At 48.8% G+C, this 18,277-nt stretch overlaps 2 long non-coding RNA genes across 29 annotated transcripts in view; one reads left to right on the forward strand and one right to left on the reverse strand.

Annotated features, from left to right (window-relative positions):
* Nucleotides 1–1,883: 1,883 nt before the first annotated feature.
* LOC135978126 (uncharacterized) lies at nt 1,884–11,898 on the reverse strand. The gene is made up of 3 exons (XR_010595563.1): nt 11,709–11,898; nt 7,821–7,923; nt 1,884–2,080 (listed from the first exon to the last, which is right to left on the reverse strand). It is a non-coding gene; the product is annotated as an uncharacterized LOC135978126 (long non-coding RNA).
* Nucleotides 11,899–11,919: 21 nt separating this feature from the next.
* Nucleotides 11,920–18,277, forward strand: part of LOC135978124 (uncharacterized) — an 85,273-nt gene continuing 78,915 nt past the window's right edge. For 23 of the 28 annotated variants that reach the window (XR_010595545.1, XR_010595537.1, XR_010595534.1 and 20 more), the window contains exons 1-2: nt 11,939–12,075; nt 14,873–16,855. This is a non-coding gene — a long non-coding RNA (uncharacterized LOC135978124). Of the gene's footprint in view, nt 12,076–14,872; nt 16,856–18,277 lie in introns of all 28 variants that reach the window. The other 5 variants (XR_010595536.1, XR_010595542.1, XR_010595561.1 and 2 more) reach the window with 1 other exon arrangement.

Here is an 18,277-nt window from a genome sequence, read left to right on the forward strand (position 1 = left end):
CAGGGTACAGGTCTCATCTGCTACTATTTATGGCATGCCCATGACACTGTGTCCAGAGTTCCGGCCCTTCAAACAGCGCTTCCAACTTGCCTGGAATTCTGCAGCCAAGTCTTCTGCTTTCTACTCACTTTTTGGACTCTTGGAGATCTGACATGCTACTGGTGGTAAGATCCGAAAGGGAGTGTCTGGGGCTGTTTTGGACTAAGTCATTCCAGGCAGTATACCTTGTCACATTGATTTAGGAATACTTGTCAATTAATTCCTTACCCCCCTTCATCATTTTATTCCTCCTGATTTTGTATGGAGGTTGCCTGGTGAAATAATTGTCAAGGGGAAATCTGGAGATTGTGGCTTTAGAGGGGAATGGGCCCAGTAGTTTTCTCACCCAGTGCAGCTTGGGAGGAGCGGGAAATGCTTCTGGAAATGTCTGAGGACCACAAAGAACTGTCTTGGACCTAAATATCCAGACTGTCTGCAGATGCGAAAAGGAACAGTGTATCAGTAGATTACACTGAGTTTGCGTGCAGGACATGGCATTGTCGGTTCTCACTTACACACGCCTTGTGCTCTCTCTCTCTGTTTCAGACATCATGAAGCAAAAGTGGAGAAGAAGGATGTGTCAGGAATGCCACACACAGAGGAGAAAAGAAGATGGAGGAAAAGGAAAGGAACTCTGGGCACAGTAACCAACCTCAAATCAGGCCTCAGGTCATGTAATTAGACTGTAGGGGAATCTCGAGCCTCTTAATACCTTGAGCAGCGTGACCGCCCTGTAAGCTGGGTCCCGGTCTGTGCTATTGTGTCGTTTTGACATTCTGCTCCGTTATCTGGCTATTGAGGGTGACTGCCCTGTAATCAGGGTGCAAGTCACCTCCCTCTGTCTTTGGAGGGGCATTGAGCTCTTTGTTAAACTGAGCAATGTGACCGCCCTGTATCTGGGGTCCGGGTCTCTGCCATCTTGCTCATTTGGCTTTACGCCGTGCTCTGCCCCATTAGTCAGCGTGACAACCCTGTAATTAGGGTCTATGTCACAAGCCTCTCTAGGATGGGACATATCGAGCTCTTTGGTACTTTGACAGCTTGACCTTCCTGTAAATCAGGTTATGGTCTCCCCTATTTGGCTAATGCCAGCGACCACCCTGTAATCAGGGTACAGGTTGCATCTCGCTTTTGAAATCTGGGGGATTAGAATCTAGACCATAACATGGGCAGCTTGACCTCCCTGTAACTAGGGTTTGCGTCTCCGAGGCCCTTTGGGTCTCCGTTAACAGGTTGGTGAATGTGACTGCCCTGTAATCAGGGTGCAAGTCACCTCCCCCTGTCTTTGGAGGGGCATTGAGCTCTTTGTTCAACTGAGCAATGTGACCGCCCTGTAACTGGGGTCTGGGTCTCTGCCCTCTTGCTCATTTGGCTTTACGCCGTGCTCTGCCCCATTAGTCAGCGTGACAAACCTGTAATTAGGGTCCATGTCACAAGCCTCTCTAGGATGGGACATATCAAGCTCTTTGGTACTTTGACAGCTTGACCTTCCTGTAATTCAGGTTATGGTCTCCCCTATTTGGCTAATGCCAGCGACCACCCTGTAATCAGGGTACAGGTTGCATCTCGCTTTTGAAATCTGGGGGATTAGAATCATGTCCATAACATGGGCAGCTTGACCTCCCTGTAACTAGGGTGTGCGTCTCCGAGGCCCTCTGGGTCTCTTGGCCTCGTGCTGTCTTCACAGCCTGCTGCCAACGACCGCCCTGTAATCAGGGATCTGGTCTTTGCCCTCTAGTCTCTTGGCACTTGGCCAAATGCAGCCACTGCCCTGAATGAGCGCCCTGTAAACAGGGTACAGGTCTCATCTGCTACTATTTATGGCACCCCCATGACACTGTGTCCAGAGTTCCGGCTCTTCAAACAGCGCTTCCAACTTGCCTGGAATTCTGCAACCAAGTCTCCTGCTTTCTACTCACTTTTTGGACTCTTGGAGATCTGACATGCTACTGGTGGTAAGATCCGAAAGGGAGTGTCCGGGGCGGTTTTGGACCGTTGTCGAAAGCGGTTCTCATTTACACACGCCTTTTGCTCCCTCTCTCTGATTCAGGCATCATGAAGCAGAAGTGGAAAAGAAGGATGTGTCAGTACCATGGCATAACTGTGAATCTGAAATGCATGGACCTTAAACACTCAAGTTGTATAGAATTATAACTTCCTATTATTAAGAAATCATCATTTCCTACTGGAAGTGCAAAGATGTGACTTAAGGGAAGGTATACATTTGAATCCTCCACTCCCCTCCAATTCTCCCCCCAAAACTCTTCCAATAAAGTTAAGGTTCAGAAAATTAACATTTACTCCAGGTAACGCCTAACTTGTGTATTTCTCACACATTTCTAAAAGGAAGCAAACACAACTAAATGTTTTGGCAACTGGCAGTTACTCTCCGCACTTCACAACTTTCAAACACCTGCTCTACTTAAACGGTCACACCAACCAAAGTGTACCACACATTCAAAATTAACTTTGCACCTATTGTGTCAGAAGTGAGAGTGTTTTTAGTAGTTGTGTCCATTGGTGGAAGTGGCAGTAGTGGTGTTTTAGTAGTCCTTTACGCTTATTGAATTCAAAGGATGATGATGTGGATGTTTTAGGTAGGTATTTTTCTGTTAAGTCTTGGTATTTGGGTAGAGGTGCAGTATTTTGTGATTATGACTGTTTTTCTGGTATTGGTTTAGTGTGAATTGTTGGCAATTCTAGATGTTTTTGTATCCGTACATTAGTAGATGTATTTAGAGGGCAAAGCTGAGGTTGCCTGTTTGGTGCAATTTAATTGGTGTGAAAGTTAATTTCGGGTAGGTGTTTGAAAGCACTGAGGTTTGAATTTTTAGCTCAACAAGGATGCAGGACCCACCTGGCTACCTCAGTTCTTACTGTCATTCCTAATTCCAAAATCTTGGATGAAGATGACCAGGCAGAATAAAGATATCTCCAGAGACTTTCAAGAGGGTAGCATTTCTGCAGCTTTAGGGGATCCCTTAAACCTTATTGAGCTTTTCAAAGTGTAATAATTGTGGGAAACTTCTACTTCTGCCAATTCCGTGTTGAACAATGACCTGTATTAAAGGACTTACACTGGGTAGTTAATTCTGTTCTGTATTAAGATGATTTTGCTAAAATCGCCGCTTTCTGATGTGTGAAATGAATTATCTAGCTCTGATTATACCTATTTGATAAAAGTGTGATAACGACCCCATGTTAAATGCATGGATTGAACTTTGATTGTCATATCACATTGCTTTGCTGTAACTCCTTATTTATGAATGTATTTGTTACTATTTATGTAATTCAATTAATAAAATGTATACATTCAAGTATAGTCTCAGTTCTTTCTTTGGCTAAACAAAAAGGAATCTGATAAACTTGTGAAGAATTTTGGTATTGTTACGTTTAATTTAATTAACATCTTTTTACCCTTTAAATGCGGCCGTTGGAAGTAACTACCCTTTAGTGGTGCAAGTTTGATTTTTCTCTTGGATCACACGTTTTGGGCAGACTGCAGTGTGATCTTGAGGATGGAGATCGCACTGCCACTTAGGTGCATAAGGTTGCCCTCCTAAAGCTTCTAAGGTGCACAAGAATAGGCCTTTGTTTGGTTCCTTCACTGTTCCCAGGCTTATAGATTGCTTGAGATCTGCAGGCCCTAAAGCTCACTTCCTGAGCACAATATATGATTGTGGCTATGATAAGATTGGACTAAAACTAGCAAGGTCCCCTGGTTTCTGCAACTTTCCCATTCAGACATTTTTTAAAAAGTAGATTAATGTAATATTTTTATATTCAATTCAATCTCAAGTTTCTCAGAAATTGACTTTTACGGTGCACTAAATTTTCAATATGCTAATACATGTGAGATAGTGTGGTCTAGTGGTTTAGAGCACTGGCCAGGGATTCAGGCGACCTGGTTTCTATTCCTGCCTCTGCTGCTGGGTCACTTGGTGGTCACTTTGCCTCCCTGTGCCAGTGTCCCCCTCCATTTAAAAAAAAAAGTGGGGGAGGGGAGATGATTGTACTGACCTCATTTGTAAAGTGTTTTGAGATCTACAAGCACTAAACAGAATTTTTACTAAAAATGAGATTCTATAGGGGTGGGAAAGAACTAGAGATTAACTTTGGTAGGGTGCATGAAGATATAATTCACTATGGAGGCATTAATTTTGCTAATGCTGTGAAGAAAACTCTCTTGTGCATAATGAATTGAAACAGCCTCTCTCTCTTTGCATGTGTTAATTCATTTCTCCTATACCAGGTGCTTTTTGTTCCATTGAAATATGCATGGGGATGTGCTTTTTATTTATTACCCTTGCCCTATGATTTATTATTCAAAAGTGGGCAACTTGGAAAGCAAATACTCAATATTAGGTGATTGTTCGCCTGCTGTAGAAAAAGCCCGTGAAGAAGTGTGCAGCAGCTGCAGTTACACTAGGGGAACTCCATGACTTCAATAGATTCAATAGTCGTCTTTTCTCTGTTTACAGGTACTCTGACTTGCCCCTTTCCCCCTTCACTTAAACCCAATTCAGAGGCAGCTGATGAGTCGCAGGTGCAGTGGCTTCTTCCTTCTTAGAGGATGAATGGCACGCTATGAGAGACCTGAAACCCGATGGTATGATGATGAGGGCTTTAATTCAGCAAAGTACCATTCTAGCATACCTCAGCCAGAGTCATCATGCGTACCTGGAAAAAGAAAGGGCTTCCACAGCTAAACAAAAGATCTGTCAGGACTGACTATTCAATAGAATAGATTGCTGCTAGTTAACCTGGTGTAAAGTTGGCTAAACCTCTCAAAGACTGCGTTGGTGCAGGTTGCATTTCCACTGAATAATTACCATACCTTCTGCCTATTTAAAAATTATCTTCCCTGCTGTTTGATTTTTCTATGATGGTCTTATTGTTTAAAACTATTGTGTCGTGTTGCTCTCCATTGCTAATTAGCGGAGCTTGTTAGAAAAAAACAATTGCCAGAGTTTGCTCTTTTGTTGAAATTGAAACACACTGCAGGACTGTGTCAATTCTGACAGAATCCACCAGAAACCAAGCATGTTTCCAATGGAACTTTGCTGGCCAGGCAGAATTTCATCAGAAACTTGCTTGGCTTCCTGACAGCTCAGCTGCCGGGCTCCTTGATAGACCATGTGGCACGCTGCTGGGGAACCTGGGTTTCCAGGCTCCCAGCTCCTCAGCTGCCTGCCTGGTGGGCTGATGGGAAGCTGGGAGCCTGAAAGTTGCGGGAGCCCCAGCTGCCAGGCTCGTGACTCCTCGCCAGGTAGGGCTCTTAGGGTCCATGGCTCCAGGACAGCCCACCAGGTGTGCTACCGTGGAGCTAGGTCTTGTAAGGCTCCAAGGATCTCCAGCTTTGGGGCAGCCTACAAGGCTGCTTTAGAGCTCAGTGGAGATCAGCAATGCCATTTCACACAGAATTTCAAAATTTTTGAATATGATTCCAAATCAGAATGAAATCTGATTTTGAAATAGCAAAATCCTCTATAAAATAGAATTACCGTTCTCCCCCCAGCTCTTTCCGACCGTGGTACTAGTGGGGCCTTGTAATGAACGCAACCCTGTTTTACCGCTTCCCCCATCTTTCCCCCTGTTATCTTTCTCCTTTCATCTCCGTGGAAAGAAATATTTCCCTTTCCTATATTCTTCCGGGGTGTGTGTGTGTGTGTGTGTGTGTGTGTGTGTGTTCACTCTGGGGGGTTTGGAACAGTTGCCCCAGGGGTAAAAGGATCTTTCCCTGCTGCATTCCTGAGCGGCCCTTTTCTTGGTCAGAGGTGCCTGTCTACTGGGATTATTATCGCTAAAGATTCAAACACACATACAAACCCTATATATTCTGTTTCTTCAGGGGGAATAAAGAACAGAATTTCCATGTAACTCTAGAATGCTTTAAAGTTTAAGGTACTGGGTTATGACCTTTGGTCTCTTGTAGATAGAATTGTAAAATTACAAGCTCTTTATTTTTGTGTACTATAAAACACATCCCTATAATTAAATCAAGGTTGAAAGTGCTTTGCCTAGAAGATTAATTTAAACCTCTATGGATAAAAAGAAGAACCTCCAGGACTCAATATACTGATGTGTAGATAGCACCTCAGCACATTTCAGTGTGCGGGTCATTTCCTTTCTGATGCCTGTGCAGGGGATGTCTCTTTACACTAGAAGCTTTTGCTGTATCTTTTGGCTATATTGGCCCAGCTCCTCCAAGGTACATAGCCATTATGGGAGTGAAGGGCCCAAACATCTTTGAGGATGTGGGTCGCTATCTCCTGGTTTCTCTTTCCTGTCAATGGAGTCGGGCTGTGCAAATGGGAAGTCACTGCCTAAGGCTGGGAGTGGCCCAACTCCTCCCTGGGCTGGTGGTGGGCTCTGCCAAAGAGTCTGGGATGGCTCCGCGCTGCTGGGGACGAGGGAAGCCATGGTGGGCTTGGTGCTAAAGCCTGAGCAGCAGGGATGGGGCCAAGCTTGGCACAGTGGGGAAGCAGGGGCAGGCAGGCTCTGTGCACTGCTGAGGGACAGCAGGGGATGGTTTGGTTCCCCCTGCCCCGTAGGAAGAGGCCAGGGCAGGCTCAGTGCGGGGGCTGCCATGGGAAGCCTGACAGGTGAGATCCGCCCCTCGCACCTCTGGAGGCAGCTCTGTGCATCGCTGCCCTGCCGCCATGGCACCAGGACTCCAAAACTTAGTCGCAGACACAAGGGCTGGACGGAGCCCACAGGGGGCTCCACCAGGGGGTGGGGCTCAGACTGGGCGGTAATTGGTTCAAGAGGGAGGGCGTTCGGTGTGAGAGAGAGGCTGAGTCAGCTCAAGACTGAGGCGAGACTTCAGGTTAGAGGACGGCGAGCGCCGACTGTGAGGTGGGCCCGAGAGAACCTCTGAGGTGGCATGATCCGGGGGCGGGGCTTAGGAGCAGAGGGCCACATGCCCAGGCGGGGGCCCTGGTCTTTGAAATTCTGACACTACTCCAGGCCCTCAGGGAAAGGGGGGCTCAATGGGGAGAAGCGGCACTAGGAGCTGCCCACAGCCAGTAGAACCCCGCTACCCCGGGAACATCAGAATGGTTGGGACCAGATGAAGCAAGCACCTCAGAGGCGGGGGGCTCGGTCCAGGCTTCCACATGGCGGCATGAGAGGGACTGCGGCTGAGGCTAAAAGCGGTGCAGGCACCGTGAGGAGGGCGGATGGGAAGCAGCGACAGGCACTGCCTGAGAAAGAGGAGCGGGTGGCCGGTTGTGAGTTGGCAGGAGGGGCAAAGCAGAGGCTGGAGCGCCGCGATGAGATATGTATGTAAGAAGGGTAATCCAGATAAGGTGGTCTGGACCAAGCAGTGGCAGAGGGGTCTCTGTGCTCTGAAAGAGGCTCTGGTCAAGGGCTCGGTGCTGGTAAAGCAGGACTTTGACAAGCTCTTTCTGGTGTTCACTGACGCTTCAGAAGAGGGCTGGGGGTGGTGCCAATGCAGATTGACGGAAAGGGGGAGAGACATCCCATCGGGTATGTGAGCAGAAAGCTGCTGCCCCAGAAGCAGAACTCTCCAGCCATAGAAAAGGAATGCCTGGCCAGGGCGGCTGGGCCTTAAAAAGCTGCAGCCATATCGCTTTGGGCGGCTTTCCGCCAGGCCAGAGGGGGGCGCCCGCCGATGGCCGCCAGGCCAGAGGGGGGTGCCCGCCGATGGCCGGTTTCCGAAAGATGGTGCTCAGCTAGTGAGGGTCTAATTCTGCCCGAAGAAACATAACATTTTCATGCTGTGACGTTCTGTACCTCCACCACTCTGGCCGACTTACCAGACCCCCCAGATAGCCATGGCTGCAATGTTTCCCATTCTCCGGTTACTTTCTGTGGGTGTTGGAGATGTGTATTCCCCACCAGGGTGAAGTTCAGGGGAAGCTGTTGAGGAGAGAGGGAAATAAGTAGTGTGAATACTAGGACAGGCTAAGGTGACAAAATAAACACAGGGTAATGGGAGGGGAGCCAAATCACCTTTTTCAGGAAACCTGTACAGTAACAGCTACTCAACCCCCCCCCACTCTGCCCACGGCCCCACCCGCCCCCATCCCCTAAGCTCCCACCCCCGCCCCGCCTCTTGCCGCCCCCGCTGCTCCCCAGGTCCTGCCCTCACCCCTTCCCCAACCCCCGCCCTGCCTTTTCCCACCCCACCCCCTCCTCACCTCGTCTGACCCCCTTCTGTCCCCTCCTCCAAGTGTGCCTCATCCCTGCTCCTCTTTCTGCCTCCCAGCGCCTCCTGCACGCCGTGGAACAGCTGATTGTGGCGGGTGGGAGGCACTGGGAGGGAGGGAGGGAGCTGGCTGCCGGTGGGTGCTAAGCACCCACTAATTTTTTTCAGTTGGCGCTCCAGCCCTGGAGCCCCCAAGGGGTTGGCACCTATGGTAACAGCAATTCAGGGGTCTGGAACAATTTTTATAGTGGGGATGCTGAAAGCCATTGAACAACACTGTAAACCCCATGTATGATGGAAACCGTGCATTCGCTTGCTAATATCACTTCATGCTGGGCACCCCAGTGCCCCTAGTTCCAGCTCCCCTGCAGCATATATGAAAACGGCTAGTCTCTTGCTTGAGGAAAGTTAGTTACAAATTGCTCAGAGCCTGCTGCAGAGGATTCGTGCAGGGATAGAGCCATCTGCACGGGACTCTTACTTGTGCCACATGGAAGTGAGATGAGGTGCCTGGAGTAAGATGCTTTTGCACATACTTCTCTTGGGTTGTTCTTCGTACAGTTATGATCCACGTGGGGGGCCTTTAGCGAGCATGCACACATTGGGCTGGGACAGTGCTAGTACAGCTCTAGTGGGCGTAGCTTGCAATATCAGTGGCACAAAAATTACGTTGTGTGGAAACACCTTGTGTTCTGTACAGAAACCAGAGCCTCATCTCTTTCTAGGATGAAAGCTGGAGACAAACCTGTCACTATTTCCTCCTGCCTACCAATGGTAGGATAAAGGCAAGCTTAAGTGGGGATCTAGTAGTAGCGTATTCCTCCCTTTTTATTCCCCTAAGGTTGGCTTTCCCACAGGAAGGCCTAAAATCCTAGATGATAGAAATCGCCCAATGGCTTCTTAAGGAAATGAATTCATTTGTTATATGTAGCCCAGCTTAAAAACAGTGTGATGGAATGATTGGCGGGAGGTTCCCCTCTGCACCATAGGGGTAATGATTTAGTTAGACTTTGAAGAAGAACGTGTATGGCTCCCACATGCTCTGTTACTGCCATGTACCACCAGAGAGGGGGATACATCTTGGAGGTTGTGAACCAATCTGTTTATAATCCTTGACTTGTTTATACAGTCTATTGTTTTTGGTTGTTGTTTTTTGCTCTCATTTTAATGTAATTGTGTTTTGTCAATATAACCTGTAGGTTTCCACTCCACCAAGGAATGAAAGAAGGCAGAGAGACTTGAGCAGGAAAGAACTCCTACTACCGATAGGCACAGCTACTGAAAAAAACCTGCACCATAAGAAAGGATAGGCATTTGTTGTAAGAGTTAACTCCTTGTACGTGCCTCTAAACCAGCAGGTCCCAAGTTGAGGTTTATGTATCGGTGGTGGCACATGGAGGACCTGATGGTGGTCTTCAGTGAGCAGGCAGATCTCACGTTCCTAGTACTGAAATTACTGTCAATATGTTCCTAGTACTACTTTTCTTTGGAAGCATTTGCTGTACCTGCCACGAAGGTGTTACCTGATCTCGAAGAGGTGAGGAAATGGTCCATAGAACAATTTTTGTAAGATTAGGCCCACATCAGAACTGTTTTAGAACCCCAGAGGAAAGACAAGCAAAGGCTTCTGCAGTGGCGCCATCTGTTGACTTTGAATGTACAGAGGCTCCTATTAGCAACTCCGTATTTTCGGTTGCATTATGAAAGGGATTGCCAGTGGGGAATATGTTCCTGTTTTTTCTCTAAAGGGAGATTGACAATCATTGTGAGAACTCACACCCAATTTGTTTTTATACTATTGGAACATTTAACGTAGTGGCTGTTTGACTTCTTTTAAAAACTTTTAAATAAGAAATCTCCAGTTTTAGTGTCTGGCTTAAATTTGTCCTAGGCAGTGCTAGCAACTCTTCAGAATACTGTCTACGTACCCAGATTTGGTAGAGAGGTAGATCCTCACTAGGTCTGGTCTAAGGGCTAGTTTTGTTTTGTTTTTCAAATCGTTTTAAATTATTGGGTTTAGGGTAACTTTTAGTCATTATTCACATTACAACTGCAATTTTGACGCACTGTGCTCATAAAACTGGCTGTTGGTGGAACATGCAGTCCATGAGCACACAAGCTTGATTTTAGGCCGGTAGGGGGAGGGCAAAAGGGGTAGCCCCCATAGGCGCAGACTCTAGTGGCGCTGGTGGGTGCTCAAGCCCCCTCTACCCCCAGCCCTGGCCCGACTCCACCCCTGCTCCGCCTCTCCTATCCCCATTCCAGTAGTAACTGATTGATGTATTCCACCAAATGGGGAGCTGCATTTTAGAGGTGACAAAGAGAAACTTTGATAATCCTAATACAAAATGGCCTCTTCCTGCTCTCATTATTCACATGTAATTTTGTTTGTGGTGTATGCCCAAGAATGAATTGGATCTGGGTGCACACAAAGGTAATGGGATCAGGCGGTGGGGGCACAAAGCTGATAAGAGTGCATGCGAGCACAAACTTAATAGTGGGGGCAGTGCTAGTAAGTGTATTGTGCGTAGGTGTTGGATACATACAAACCTGATTTGATTTGGGTGGGGGGAGAGGGTATGTGAATGCACATAAACCTGATGGATGGGGTATGGACAGGCTAATTACAAACTAACAATTGATATGTATTAAGGGATGCATGCACTCTTGCTTAGTGGGGGAAAGGGCACCAATCTAGCCTCTTCCAATACAACCGTCTACTACACCAAACATCCAAATGGCCAAGGTTTTCTGGGGAAAAATAACCTGGTAAAAAGTAGAATAGGAAAAGGTGGCAGAGTTCAGGTGTGGCGTGGGGTCTGTTTGAATGGAAAGGCTAATTATCATTCAGTAACTATGATTTTTAATATGGAATTATTGTGAACTGGGACACTGATTCATCAATGTATTTAAGCATGTTCCTGATTGGAGCACTAACAGCAGTGGGATGGCTCACATACTTTAAGTTAGTCACGTGCATAAGTACTCTCTGGAATTGGGGTTTTAAGGCTGAACAATTACAGGGCTTTTCTCTTCTCCTTTTTTCTTTTTGGTTCAATAGGTATTTAATTCAACTCATTATTGCTATAGGTTGCCATTTTATATAAAATAATTATTTATTGATCAGAAACAAATGCCTACAGTAATTACATAAATAGGAACAATAAATAAATGACTGACCTAAAGATCCTGTTACAAATGGCGTAAAATGATCTGAAACGATTGTCACAGTGCACAGATAGAATAAATAGTAACAGCTTTTAAAATTCCACCGCATCTCATTTTAAATCCTGTATAAAATATTACTTGATTTTGATGAGTACTTCTAAAAATGTTGGTATTTAAATTTCTAAACTTCTTTGTGAGTTTGTCCTAGATTTGAAAACCCCATCATTCCACATGGATTCTCCTGCTAGCACTGAGGCTGAAGTGCTTGTCTCTTATGAAAGAAATTGGTCTCTCTTCACTTTCAGCCTGGGAAACTATAGGTCCTTACCATGGGCGTGCGCACGGGGTGGGCCCGGGCACACACCCTAATGCCCATGGGCCGGATCCGGATCTGGCCCCTCGGGGCTTTGCATCCGGCCCGCGGGATTTGCCCCCCGTGGTGCCGCAGGCCCCGCGCTGCTTTCCGAAGCAGCCATCAGGGCAGCATGTCTCTGAGGGTAAGGGGTTGCTCTAGGCACCGCCTCCCGAAGCTCCCATTGGCCGGGAACGGGGAACTGCGGCCAATGGGAGCTTCAGGGGAGGTACCTGGAGGCGTGGCAAGGGCAGCGTGCAGAGCCCTGTGCTGCCCCGCCCCTCCCCTCCCCCGGGAGCGGCCCGGCATGGGGCCCTGGCAGGCAGGGAGCGCGCCGCTGCGGGTAAGCCCGAACCTCTCCTGCACCCCCTCTCCCTGCCCTGAGCCCCCGGCCTGCACCCCGTTGAGCCGGGCTCCCCCTCCCCAGGGCTGGGCTGGCTGCTTTAACAGCCCCATGTGCTCCCTGGCAGCCTCCCACCCGGCAGCACCAACACAGCCGCTTAAGGCGGCCCGCGGGGGTGCTGCCCCAGCTCCCCGCCCCAAGGCAGCTGCCCCCCTCCAGCGCCCAGGGTCCCAAACCCGCCTGCGGCTCCCCGCGCTGGCCAGGGGCCCGGGCACCACCCGGGGGGTCAGGCCGCCCCTGAGCCCAGCCCACCTTAAGTGGGGCCTGGGAGCCAGCAGGCCCGGGGCAGGGGGCGAGCCCGGCCCACAGGCCCCCTCCCGCAGCCCGGCTGCGAGCTCCGCTCCCCGGCGCTGTTCGGGGACTCCGGCCCGGCACCCTCGGGCTTGAGTCCAGCCCTGGGAGCAGCCCGGCGCCCTGCGATCCACCCTGGCTGCCTCTGCCCGGCCTGGCCCCAAGCGCCCAGCCCGGCCCCCTCTGCCCGGCCCTCGAGCCTGCCTGCCAGGGCGGGGGAGCCCAGATCCCTAGCCCCGGGCCTGCCTGCAAACAGCCTACCCTCCTGCACCCCAACTCCCTCTCCTGAGCCCCCTGCCTGCACCTCTCACCCCAACTCCCTGCCCTGAGCCCCCTGCCTGCACCTCTCACCCCAACCCCCTGCCCTGAACCCCCTGCCTGCACCCTGTACCCCTCCTGCATCCCAACTCCCTGCCCTGAGCCCCCTGCCTGCATCTTTCTCCCCAACCCCCTGTCCTGAGCCCCCTTCCTGCACCTTGCCCCCCAACCCCTGCCCCACAACTCCCTGCCCTGAGCCCCCGGCCTGCACCTTGCCCCGCAACCCCCTGCCCTGAGCCCCCTCCTGCCCCCAACCCGCTGCCCTGAACCCCCTGCCTGCACCCTGTACCCCTCCTGCATCCCAACTCCCTGCCCTGAGTCCCCTGACTGCACCTCTCACCCCAACCCCCTGCCCTGAGCTCCCAACCCCCTGTCCAGAGCCCCCTTCCTGCACCTTGCCCCCAACCCCTGCCCCACAACTCCCTGCCCTGAGCCCCCTGCCTGCACCTTGCCCCGCAACCCCCTGCCCTGAGCCCCCTCCTGCCCCCAACCCCCTGCCGTGAGCCCCCTGCCTGCACCCTGTACCCCTCCTGCACCCCAACTCCCTGTCCTGAGCCCCCTGCCGCACCTCTCCTGCATCCCAACTCCCTGTCCTAAGCCCCCTGCCACACCCTGGCCCCCAATCCCTTGCCCTGAGCCCCCTCCTGCACTCCGCACCCCTCCTGTACCCCAAGCCCCTTCCCTGAGCCCCCTCATACATCCCACACCCTCCTCTGTCCCAATCCCTTGCCCTGAGCCCCTTCCTGCACACTGCACCCCTCCTGAACCCCTGCCCTGAGCCCCCTGCCGCACTCCGCCCCCTCTTGCACCTCAACCCCCTTCCCTGAGCCCCCTCATACATCCCACACCCTCCTCTGTCCCAATCCCTTGCCCTGAGCCCCTTCCTGCACACTGCACCCCTCCTGAACCCCTGCCCTGAGCCCCCTGCCGCACTCCGCCCCCTCTTGCACCTCAACCCCCTTCCCTGAGCCCCCTCATACATCCCACACCCCCTCCTCTGCCCCCCAATCCCTTGCCCTGAGCCCCTTCCCGCACACAGCACCCCCTCCCACACCCAGCTGTTTATGATGTTCGCCTTTCAAAAAAAAAAAAAATTCCCTGGGTGCACACCCTAATGCAATGTGCTGCGCACGCCTATGGTCCTTACCTCCTGGTCAGAGAGTCCCATTTTCCATCACTGCAACCAAACATGTCTCCGCATGCCCAACTTGCTGATGAGTCTGTGTTGGAATATCTGAATGGAACTCTCACCTCAGGTCGTTTCAGAGAGATTTTTGCAAAAGCAGCAGGAAGATTTCCCAGATTGCCACCTTGCCGTTCCCCTTCAGAGACACTCGAGGCTTGAAAACCCCTTGGGGCCACCTGAAATCTCTCCCTTCGTTCTGACATTAGAGGAAAATTATGCACATCTTTTTTCTTGCAAAGTTTTTTCCAGTTCATATTTGTTATGCTGTTATACTGTGCTTAAGCTGCCTGTTACAGTTCAGACATGAGATTTTGATCAGAGAAGAGTTGAACCACAGAAATATATAGCAAACACATTATGTCAACAATGTTTAAGGTTTAACCCTTTCTTAATTTTCTTGTAACTTTTTTGCATCGATATCCTTCATTTTGCAATTTAAACTTTGAGTAAATCAACAGAGTATTATCACATACATTGTAATATGGACAGTTGGAATTTCATTATGGAGTGAAAAGAACAGGAGTACTTGTGGCACCTTAGAGACTAAGAATGCTCTAATAAATTTGTTAGTCTCTAAGGTGCCACAAGTACTCCTGTTCTTTTTGCAGATACAGACTAACACGGCTGCTACTCTGAAACCTGCCATTGTGGAGTGAGTGTATTGCATAATACAAGGTCAAGCATTTTGGAGCCTTAGAAATCACTGTGGGAAAAATCAGTAGAGAGGAGGGAATCCACTGCACGATACAATTTCCTCCAACTGTTTTAAGCTCTGTAGTCACTGCATCCTCAGCTGGAATGAAATGAGAGTTGGTTGAAACACAAAGGGAAAAATAAATGTTTCCCTTTATTAACGGCAATACATGAAATGAAAATATCTTTCTACACCTCATCATCTTACAAGTCTTATGCTCAGTTCACATATTTTATAAATGTCTCTAGGAAACTTCTCAAGCTCCGCTATATGATGAGGACAGAGTGAATGTATCGCATAACACGTCAAGCGTTCTGGAGTGTTAGAAGTCACCGTGGGAAGAATCAGCAGAGAGGAGGGATTCCACTGCATCCTTCTGTTTTAACCTCAGTAGTTGCAGCAGCCGGAGCTGAAATGAAATAGGGAATGGTTGAAATACAAAGGGAAAAAATATAATTTTCATTGAATTGATCTCAATAAATTAAATGAAAATATCTCTTCCACACATAAGCTCGCAAGTCATTTAGTATGTTCATATTTTTTTTTTAAAGTCTCTAGGAAGCTTCTCAAACCTTGAAATACTAGAAATAGTTCTCATGAGGACAGATGAATGAATAGCAACCCTGATCATAACAGAAACACACTACATATGTAGAAGTCAGAGTACTTTAGGGGTGGAGGGGAAGTACACCTCTACCCCGATATAAGGCGACCCGTTATAACAGGAATTCGGATATAACACGGTAAAGCAGCGCTCTGGGGGGCGGGGCTGCGCGCTCCGGCGGATCGGCGCATCAGCGTGTCTGGCTTCGACACGCTGCTCTGAGCGGTGTGTTAAAGGTGCTGGGCCGGGGCCGAGGGGTTGGATAAGGGGCAGAGGGTCAGGGGACAGGGAGTGGGGGGTTTGGATGGTTCAGAGGCTCTGGGGGGCGGGGCAGTCGGGGGATGGGGAATGGGGGCGTTGGATAGGCCGTGGGAGTCCTAGGGGTGATTAGGGACAGGGGGGTCTCTGGAGGAAAGGTTTAGGCCCCTCAAAAATATTGGCAAATCTCAACTTTAACCATTTCCTCCAATTTAGACGGCACATTTAAAATGTAGACAGCACAAACCGTCGGTCTCTTCCTTCTGTGAAACTATAGGAGAGAGTGTGCTCTGAGAAAATGAAACCTTAACTAATTGTTATTTCCCGATCTTAATATTCCTACCGGAGCTGAGGAATAGATGTAGTTGAAAGGTGTGAATATCATGTCCTGTTGATCACTCCAAGTAGCTGACAGTAGTGAAAAATTGAGAATAAATCATAAAACAGGATGAGCAATTAGGATAATAAAACATGCTAGAGAGGTACCCACATGGATGACTATGATTTCCAATGTGGTCAGAAGGAGGTTATGCAGAGAAGTCACATTAGGTATTTTTTTACCAAGTGTGTCCCTGGGATGAAAGAATTCAAATATTTTTTTAAAAATTGAAATTCAGTGTTCACCACTTTTGCTGGTTCCTTCTCTTTTAACATTTGCCTTCCCCTTTGCTTGGGCAGGGGAATTCTTCTGGTTTGTTTAATTCTCTTCCCTTCCTGTGGTCACGTTTCATTTTCTGGATCTCAAGCCCTAGCGCAGACTGTTGTGCTGGAGTTTCCATCATTGCAGAGAAATGTGTTTTAATTCAACAAGAAAAGAAAAATCACACGAAGAAACCATGAAAACATTTTTCTGCACATTAATTTGGTTAGAGTCTCCCAAGTTTTCCTGCACTTTTATAAGAAATTTGAGATTTTTGCTTCAAATTTTTGAAAGACACACTGCAAAGCAGAGAAAACAGACTTAGCAGAGCCCCCAGACTGTCCTGGGCTATGCTCCCCATTCTCCCATGATTTTCCAGCGGTGTTGGGCATCTGTATTCCACACCAGGGTGAAATCCCAGGGGAAGATGTTGCGGGGTACTGAAAGCAAATGAACAAAACTGCAAACCCAGTATACGATGAGACCATGTTTCGGTGGCTCTTATTACTTAAAGCTTCACACCCCCAGCACCCATTGTTCCAGCCTGGGGCAGCCCTGGCAGGGTGGCTGTAATGGAACCACGCTGATCGGGACCAGAAGGCAGGTCTCACAAAGCCCTAGAAGTGATGCGGACACTCAGGCGCTTTGTGTGGAAAGATTTTGTGTTCCGTGCAGAAGTCATCGGGTCATCTATTTCTATGATGAAAGCCTGCTAGTGGGATGATAAAGGTGAGCTTAAGTGGGGATGTATTGGTGGTGTTTTCCTCCCCTTTTATCTACCTGTGGCTGGCTTTCCCACAGGAAGACCTAAAGTCATAGATGATGGATAACCTCAAATGGCTCTTAAGTAGATGAAAAGATTCTTCCACATAGCACAGCTTAAAAACAGTGTGATGGAATGATTGTCAGGAGGTTCTCCTCTGCACTATAGGCGTAATGAAGACGTTAGACTTTGAGGAAGAGTTTGTATGGCTCCCAGGTGCAATAGGACCAGGTCAAGGCCCCTCTCCAGCCACTCCCCATAATTGAGGTTCCATTTCAGCATGTAGGTGTAGATAGTCTGGGTCGTTTCCCTAAGAAGACACCCAGAGGAAAGCTGTACAAACCGACTTGCTTGGCTGCAAGGCCAGAGGCGGTATCGACGGTGGCCGCAAGTTTCATAAAGATGTGTTCAGCTATTGAGGGTCTAATCCTCCCAGAAGAAATGTAACATTTTCATGGTGTGATGTTCTGTACCTCCACCACTCAGGCAGTGCAGCTCCCCCGTCCCACTCTTAGAGCCATAACTGAGTCCCACATGTATATATTTGTTATAACATTGCATTGGCCAGGGAGCATCACTTTATATTGCACATGCTACATTGTACGTGTACATTATACATACAATCATATTTCCTTTTGTAAAGATGTAACCACCTTATGTAAAATTGAGCAAAATGCTTAAAACAGTTCAAGCGCATTATGAGAGGAAAATATACACACTGAAAATGTGTTGCGGTTACTCAAGTATTTCCCAGGCCTATCTCCTTCAGTCCTGCATCTCAGGATAGAAGATACTGTAGACCGGCTATAAGCTGTACAAAGGGAGACTGTCTCTACAATGTAAAAAGGTGAAGTGGTCTAAGACATACTTGCTTTTCTTGGGCAAGACCTCATGAAATCAGATTACCCATCCTTCCGTTTTGCTCAGTTTTGCTGTGGAAAAGAATGAAAGCCGGCACCTCCTAGAGTAGGAAACCTCCCAAACATTTTTTTGCCAAACATTTTAGAAACTAGTCAACCACTATATTAAGTCACACATGCTGCCCTATCCTCTGTTTATATACCAGACCAGAATACAAGCAGAATAGCGGTACTGTGCTGAGAGCAGGGTGTGTGCTGGGAAGTCTCTATGCCCTTGAACTCTTGTCGTGCCTTTCTTTGCAACAGAATGGAGGGCTGCGGGTGTAGCCACTAGACGGCTCTGTGCTGTAGTAGGTGACAACCAATGGATGAGGTGTATAGGAACCCCATTTGTCTCTACCACTAGAGCACCACTGCAGCTATTCCTTGGCAACCCAGCAGGCTGAGGGGCAAAACAGTCCACCCAAAGCCAGATTGTTGAGCTTTGATGAGAGGTGGCCCCATTTGGTCCCATGTGTTCTGTGTTTC

The sequence above is a fragment of the Chrysemys picta genome, unplaced genomic scaffold (assembly GCF_011386835.1).
Source record: "Chrysemys picta bellii isolate R12L10 unplaced genomic scaffold, ASM1138683v2 scaf129, whole genome shotgun sequence".
In the NCBI taxonomy this organism is placed as follows: Eukaryota; Metazoa; Chordata; order Testudines; family Emydidae; genus Chrysemys; species Chrysemys picta.